The following is a 9,460-nucleotide window of genomic DNA, read 5'->3' as shown; positions in this document are numbered from 1 at the left end:
TATATATATATATATATATATATTTTCTAATGGGAGCATTAATTTAATCGTAATTATTATTTTACAGAGTACCCTAAAAAAATGATTACTTTTTTGAAACTCATAAACATGATATTTAATTTATAGTGACGATTATATACTATAATATTTTACAAAATCAAAGAGTGCCCAAAAATATTTATTTGTGTTTATTAAATTTGTTTTATGTAGTGTCATACAAGTATTAGAATTTACACATTTGCAATAATATAATATTATTAGCCTATTTTCTAAATCAACAATGAACCAAGATAAGACAGGAAAAGAAATGGTCATTTTAAATTGTTACATTCTCAGTTCTCTTTTCTTTTGCACATTTTCTCACAATGAAACAAAGCATTGGACATTTAAGCAGCAAACCAAGAAGTGCAAGGCAAACACAAATACAAACGAAATCTGAGAGAAAAAAAAATTCATATTGACAAAACAAAACCCTAATAAGCTAATGTGTTCGAGAGGAGAATAAAACCTCTGAAGATCGTTGCCAGGTGAGAAATGATCGAATGCAATGCAACTGAAGCAAAAGGGGTCAAAAATTGAGCCCTCTCTCTTTCTTTATTTTCGTCTCTCTCCTAGGGTATCACCATCAATGCCCAACAAATTTAAAGTTAATTTTGTAAACAAATATTTATGGGTGGAAATCTTACCCCATCCTCTATTTATATAGGAACTCTTCAAGCAGACTCCCAAGGAGCAACGGTCACCTGCAATGCGTTCGGCCTTTGCCCTTTGCCTCAGCAATGCAACGTCACCTGCACCTCCTCCTCCTTCTCTCCGTCTCTCTGCAATGTCAGCCTCTCTGGTCATGCATAGAAGAAAGGAGAAACGACTGTATAAGGGACGAAGCAAATCTCGCTAGATGAACCAGCAAGATTTGCCACGCCTCCAACGGAGGGTGGATGAGCCCTTAGTATTCCGAAACAAATCTCGCTGGATGAACTAACAAGATTTGCCACGCGTCCAACTTTCCTAAGAAAATTTCGCTATTTGGAGTAGTGAGATTACGTCAAAGTCATTCTAGGAAATACTTAACAGAATAGGGTATTATTTAATATATTTTTTAAAAAAAACATTAAATCGGGAAAAAACTCTACAAATATGGCTCTTTTTACTTTATACTTATTTTTATTGGCAACAAAATTACACATGATCTTCATATTCATAGATTATCAATATCAGATCATTAAAGAAAAAAAAAATATTAAGAGGTACTTATTGGGCTCCAACAACATCCTTTAATACTCAAGTTAGTATCAGGATAATGTGTAAGTATGTACTTTTAGGAATTTCCTTATTATATTTCAAGATACGTTTTGGTATTAAATGTTTAGAGTCTTTAATCCTCAAAAATCCTTCTATATACAAGATATGTTTTAGTATTAAATGTCTGACATCTTTAAATCTCAAAGAGTGATGTAGTCTTTAAAGAGTTACATTTATTCATTTCTCTTTTTTAGTAAGAAATTACATTCTGTTAGAAATACTAATAATATAAAAATGACAAATTTACAAATAAAAAAAAAAATGAATCACGATTCACAAATAGGCAGAGGCACGGATATCCCGCTCTCTTTAAGGAGATTCAAGCCCCCTGCAGTTTATTGGCTTAGCCCATGAACCGGTGCAACAGATTTCCTCAAGACTTGTCTCCCTCAAGATACAACAGCCTGATTTGAATCGTATGACTCTCTCCAATTCTGCACAAATATAGGAGTCCAAAGCTCCACAAAAAACACCTTTCTTTGCTTGCCAAACTCTCTAGACTCATGATAAAAATTATATGATGAGAATAAAGAGAAGAAATTGATGTATTGTGCTAACACTTCAAGGGTCTATTTATAGGCACAAAATGACCCTTCATTCTCCAAGTACTTAATAAATATGATATGTATATATTAAGTAAATACATACTTAAATCCAAGGTAAATTCATATAATTAATTATGCATTTATCAAATACATGAATGAAAGACCATGATTAAATGTCGATGCATCACACAATCCAAGGTACATGCTTCTTTTCCAAGACAACAATAAAATAATACAATAATATTAAAATGCACCAATAATTCCCCTCTCATTTTAATATTATGTATGTATCATGCATGTAAAGAGTTTAACAAACAAAGATGAACAATTATGCATAATGAAGGTGTGCTCTACATTGAACCTTCACTTAGCGAACAATAATCTTTACTCCAGAGTTAGTAGTGGTCTCAGACTTGAACTATGACTGCTTAAGGGAAATAAAGTATTACTGCTCACACATAATCATTCAAGTGTTGACATGAGCTTTAATAGCCAGCACGTTTTGGCCTTGTGCTAATCCCGGTTTCATGGGCATATTTGAGAATAAGCCCAATTCTCATAAAGAGCGGCCCCACTCTCATGCTCACATAGGTGTAATCTGTCAAGGGTACTCCTGTAACTCTGACACTCCACTCATAAGAGATACAAATTATCATTAAGAGTTTTTAAAAAATTCAACCTCATTCGTTACAAGATAAATGCACTTACACCATAGGGATAAGTTTTAAAAATAATAGTGCATTTCTTATGACCACCATATGATTTGTTCTTCCCATTGAACCCAATTATATGATGTCTGGTCCTTGGGTTGGGTATCCTCATACATGGTTCATGATTATATGGGCTTTAATCCCATCCCCCTCGATGTATTCCAGACCCTTTCCCTTGCTAGGGCCTTAGTTAACGGATCCGCAAGATTTTCAGAAGATTTTATATAACTCACATTAATGATGTCACTACTCAATCATGATCTCACAGTACTGTGTTTTCTTCTTATGGGTCTAGATTCACCGTTATAATAATGGTTATTCACTTTACCAATTGCAACAATACTATCACAGATAATTAGGATAAGTGGTATTGGTTTTTCCCAAAATGGGATTTTATACAACATATCTCTTAACCAACTTGCTTTTTCACTAGCTAATGCTAAAGCAATAAGCTCAGCTTCCATAGTTGAGTTAGCAATTATTATTTGTTTTTAAGATTTCCAGCAAATAGCACCACCACCTAAAGTAAAAATATAACCTGTGGTAGAGAGAGAATCACTTGACAAAGTATTCCAATCAGCTTCACAAAAACCTTCAAGTACAGCAGGATACTTAGTAAATAATAAACCATAATTTTTTTGGTACTAACTAAATATTTCATTACATGTTCAAGAACATTCCAATGTTCTCTTCCCGGCTTGCTCGAAAATCTACTAAGTATTCATATTGCATATGTAATGTCAGGTCTAGTTAAATTAGTTGCATATTTTAGGCTACTAGTAATGCTATTATATTCCTCTTGATTAACCATTTCATTCTCATTCTTAACATGCAATAAGTGAATCAAAATGAGTAGTAACATGCTTGCAATTATTATAGTCATATTTATTCAAAATTTTGTCAATATAATGCCACTGATCAAGAAATATCCCATCACACAATCTTGTAATTTTGATGCCTAAAATAATATTAGCCTCACTTGAATCTTTCATCTCAAAATATTATTTTTTAGCATAGTTTTTGGTTCCTCAAAAAGAAGTGTACACTTTGAACCAAGATTTATCATAATAGACATGCCTATTAGCACCTGAGTCTGCCCATTTCCCCCTCAATATTGTGGACCATATTTATATCAATAAATATCGCCACAAATTGTTCCTCAATAATATTAGATTGAGGAATAGGTCCACGTTTTCGAAATTTGAAAATTTGAGTAATATGCCCACTTTTGCCACAAACATTACAAACATTGTTGTTTTCCTTGTAAAGGGGTCCTTAGTTCAAATTCTTTTGATTAGGGTTGCCCCTATTCATTTTGTGAGGTCTATTGTTATTTTTCATATTTCTTCTCTTAGGCTTTAATTGAGGGTTTTTTTAGGAAAAAAACCTTTGGGCAAAGTATTATGTTCGGAAGCAATAAAATTTACCTTCGTGGTATTACCTTTATTGGTATTACCATTTTCTTGTAGAATTACACCTTCTTTTTTCCTCCTTGGTGTCATACTTATTATGTAAAACATTTTTGTCTTTCTATCTTTTGAAGCGGGCTCTTCTAAACCGAAAAGGCTTGTCGCGATCTCCAACATTTTCACTCGATTTCTCAAGGACTGTAGGCTTCATACTTTGTATATCCTTAAAATTGTTAGAAATACTAATAATATAAAAATGAAAAATTTACAAATAAAACAAAATCAATCACAATTCACAAATAGGCTGAGGCGCAGATATCTCGCTCTCTTTAAGGAGATTCAAGCCCTCTGCAGTTTATTGGTTTAACCCATGAACCGGTACAACAGATTTCCTCAAGACTTGTCTCCCCTAGGATACAACAGCCTGTTCTGAATCGTATGACTCTCTCCAATTCTGCACAAACAGAAGAGTCCAAAGCTCCACAAAAAAACACCTTTCTTTGCTTGCCAAACTCTCTAGACACAAGATAAGAATTATATGATGAGAATGAAGAGAAGAAATTGATGTATTGTGCTAACACTTCAAGGGTCTATTTATAGGCACAAAATGACCCTTCATTCTCCAAGTACTTAATAAATATGATATGTATATATTAAGTATATACATACTTAGATCCAAGGTAAATTCATATAATTAATTATGCATTTATCAAATACATGAATGAAAGACCATGATTAAATGTGGATGCATCACCCAGTCCAAGGTACAAGCTTCTTTTCCAAGACAACAATAAAATAATACAATAATATTAAAATACACCAACACGTTCTCTTTACTCTCCTCATTAATTGGATCTTAGGTTAGATCTTTTATGTCAAAATGTCTTTTGTACTATTGGCTTCCTTGGTTTTAGATGTTGTTTTATACTTCATTAATTCCTTTCCACTCATGAGCCTTGAAATCATTTTTGGGCTTAGAAGTATCTTGGAAATCAAGCCTCCATATTATCTAACTTCATATTGCATTAAGTAAATTACCATAGTGAGCAATTAATGTATCGAACACCAAGCCAAGAACATTCCTAGTCATCCAATCAACTAGATCTTTCCTGACTCGACCAAGATATTCTCGCAAAGCTGACGATGCCATTCTTCACTAAGTTGACTAGGCCCTTTTCACAGAGCCAACCAGGCTATTCTCACACTCTTAGAGTAACCAACGTGAGGCCCTTCCTTTTGTGGCTGAGTTAAGGTCCAAGGTCGAGCCAAACATCCTTCCTTTGTGACTAAGTCAAGTAGGCTTTGACATACTATACATGCATTGACCATATAGAACTTCTTATCTAACATAAGTCAAGTAGCCATTTTAATTTGATCAATGTAGAGCAAACCTTCAATTCAAAATATCAACCTTGGGGCTTTTAACCAATAAGAGTATGGTTTGTTTTAGTCAAGTAGAATCCTTCCATCAATTTTTATGAATAGAGTTAACTTGTCATTTATGGACATGTCTTATCTATCATTTATGAGCAATGCTTGTTAGTCAATTATGAGCAGGGTTCATTTGTCACTTTATGAACCAAGTTCATTTGTCAATTATGAACATAACCCATATGACATTTCATTAACAAAACTCATTTGTTATTTTTATGATAAGAATTGATTTCTTAATTGCGAGCAGAGTTCAGCTCTCATTTTATAAATAATTGTCAATTTATAAGTAGGGCACATATATCAGCAAGGAATAGAGCTTATTTGTTATTTATGAGTAGGGCTCAATTGTCATTTTATGACTAGAACTCAGTAGTCAAATTTTATGAGTAGAACTCATGTTCATCATGAGTAAGATTTATCTATCAATTCTAAGGTAATCTTTGATTCATTTTCTATACCAAGGCAGCTTGCTCAAGGCTACCCTCTAATGTTAATTTTCCTTTGATACTTAGGCTATAACCACCAAGTGATCCCTATTGTAATCAATTTCTCATTTTAAATTATTTCTACGAAGTTAAGCATGATATTATGTCATGTGTATGTTACTAGTTATAGACAATACACACATTTTTAGCACATGAAAATTTTTATCCTTCCTAAAGAACTTTTCTATGGGCACCTAGCAGGCAATATATGGCGCATGTTCTCCTTTTTCGTAATAAAAATTTTATATATGTATAAGTGCATGCTTTTGGCATCAAAGATAAATAATTAAATTTAAATGGAATAATAGTGTACCTTCTTTGGGTGGGTTGAAACCCAAAGAAAAGAAAGAACTTAATAATGTTGTTCACCACACCAACAATCACCCGGGTCAGATACCAATTGTTGTGCTAAATAATCAGCCTTTAGAAACTAATTGTCGGTGCCGAATGTACGCAGCAGAATACCTCACATAAACTCTCTCGAACAATCAATGGAATAAGCAAGCAAGTACTCGATGATGAACTATACTAAACAAGCAACCACTCAACAATGAGAATCAATGAAAGCAATAATCAAAAGACATAGAATTTACGTGGTTTGGCAATTTGCCTACATCCATGGGAGCATTGGTTGTTTTCATTATGAACAATGAAGCTTACACGCTCAATCTCATATAGGGTTACATAATAATGATTATTTATCAATCTAATGCATACAGAAGACCTATAGTTGATCTAAAACACTTCTATAGCAATCATTCGGATGAAATTCCTCTGATTAGCCCAATCTACTGATCTCGAATTTGAAAATCTATAACTTCCGTGAGTGAAACTGTCGACGGTTTGAGGCTGAAAAGAATTACCCTTGCAGCACTACTTGAAATCGTCGACGGTTACCCCAAATCATCGACAGTTTGCCCTTATGACTGTCATCCTGCATCTCTCTTTTGGTCCCTCACTTCACGCTGCTTTCCTCGATACATGCATTCCACTATGAATATGAGTCACATCCCCAACAATCAATAACTACCAAGTTTTGTTATGAACATATGATTTGGGCACTTCACCAAGCCAAGCATCTAGTATGCTTATTTTCCCCTCTCTCTCTCTCTCTCTCTCATGCGCTTTTGGCATCAAAGATAAAATATTAAATTTAAATGGAATAATAGTGTACCTTCTTTTGGTGGGTTGAAACCCAAAGAAACGAAAGAACTCAATTACTACCAAGTTTTGTTATGAACATATGTTTTGGGCATTTCACCAAGCCAAGCATCTAGTGCGCTTATTTTCCTCTCTCTCTCTCTCTCTTATTTTTTTGGATGTAAATATGTAAATAGTAAACAGGCAAATAATCAAAATAGGACTTAAAAAAAAAATTACATATCAATGCAAAAGCAACAACCATAAAGAGGTATTGAACATCACCAAGATGTGATGTATGATATGCGCATTTGCCAAATGCTTGCTACCCATTGATTAATTTTACTAATTTCAAAATAAATATAAGTCTAAAAATCACTCCCCCCCCTCAAATAGTGTCCTATTAGTGAAAAGCTACAATTTATAATATCTCATAATCACATTTGCTATGATTTGGTGCATTAGATACTTTCTTTTCTTCATGCATACATTTTAAAGGGAAGAAGTGAATTGAAAAGTAGGGCAAAATTTTCTTCATATAAGTAATACTCATCAAACACACACGATATATGCAACGCCTTCATTTATTTTTTTTCATAAAATTAATCAAAACTTTACATTCTTTTATTTTTATTTTTTATAATTCAATGATTTTTTTTCTCTAAATCCCTAATAATTACTTTTTATCTTACTATAAATTATGGTCTTCAATTAAAATTTATATGAGGATGTTTTAAACAATTGACAATGGAAACTAAAGTTAGGATCCTATAGATAACGCTTTCCTTTACACCAAAAAATAAAAAATGTAAGATTAAAAATAAAATTGATAAGTTGTTATATGTAATATTGCCTGTTTTTTTTTTTTTAGTCTAGAGATGGCCTTAAATATTAAAATTTACAAATTTCAATGCACCATGTATCTAAAAAGAGGTAGTATAATTGTATAAATATATTCTTATTCTTTTGATAACTATAAACTTGACCGGGAGGTCGTGAATATTCATAAGGGAGTATCACAAAAATAAAGCAATCACCCAAAGTGGTAAAACTACGAAGAAGAAGAAGAAGAAGAAGAAGAAGAAGAAGAAGAAGAAGTGTAAAAAAAAATGTAAAATGTCTCAATCCCTAAAATTTCCCATCCAAATAATTTCAAATGTGTCAATTCAAACACGTATCATGTGTTAGAGAATATAACCATGTGAGTTGAGATGTGACATAAATATGATCAAATGCAAAACCTTGGCAGCTTGTCAAGACCAAGAAATTTTCCTCAAGGTGTTTGTTGATGTGAGGGGCTGATAATACTCCACCCTCCCCCCCCCCCCCTTTCTTTTTTCTTTTTCATCCAAATATATAAGGATCATTATGTGAGAATGTAATGACCCCAAAATTATTACCATAATAAATACTATTACTTTGATACTCATAATACTATTCACTATAATATCTCGAACCCAAAGTGGTACTGAGGATACCTGTTATAAAACATATCATTTATGTAGCGGAAAACATAAAAACACTTAAACCTTATTTACAATATTAGAGCTTCAGTATTTCCCAAAATATACATATACCTCTCCCAAAAGAAACACAATGTTCTAGGGGCATACCCAAAAATACAACTCCCAACTCAAAAACTTATCTTGTAGCTAGGGCAGTACTAAAGCCCCTCGATCTCGGAGCTTGCTCTGCACGTCTGTTTGGATCACCTGAAATGTTTGGAATTCTTGAGTGAGACACCTCTCAGTGAGATGGAATAAGTTACAACCAGTGTGTGACAAATAAATTTTACTTGAATAATATAATTATTAAATCAACTATAATTGTGATAACATTTCAATATAAAACATATCATAACTCACACCTATGTCTTTTAAAATAAATTTTCTATTTGAACATACTTTTAACTGTAATAGATAGTTCCTATTCTCTTTAAAACTATATACATTTATTTATATAACTGTGAAAACTTTCCTAGATGGATAACTATATGCATGAATTAACCCCACATGCTCGGGTTGTGCGACCCATGGGCGGTACTTAACTCTGGTTGACCTATCAGGCTAAGTCAAACTATAACCTCTGTAGTACGATTGACCTCCTCAACCTAGACCTAACTGCCAAGGAGCCTTCGTCTCTCCTCTAGGCACAATCGACTAAATAATCCATACTCTATCTAAGATGTGTGGTTGCACTATCTATATTGTATAGCTACAGTACTGTGCTCTATGATCTGCTCTGGTCCATCAAGGATCTGATACTATATAATACTATGTCTGTATATTACTGTTTTACCATGATTCTATATAAACTAAAATAACCATGATTCTGTATAATAACTGTAAATCATAATTCTGTAATAACTGTATATCATGATTCTGTAATAACTGTAAATCATGGTTCTGTAAAAGCTGTATATAATCATGGTTTTA

Source organism: Malania oleifera, chromosome 11, assembly GCF_029873635.1.
Source record: "Malania oleifera isolate guangnan ecotype guangnan chromosome 11, ASM2987363v1, whole genome shotgun sequence".
NCBI lineage: Eukaryota > Viridiplantae > Streptophyta > Magnoliopsida > Santalales > Ximeniaceae > Malania > Malania oleifera.
The sequence above is the reverse complement of the archived record's forward strand: the minus strand, read 5'-3'. Positions refer to the sequence as shown.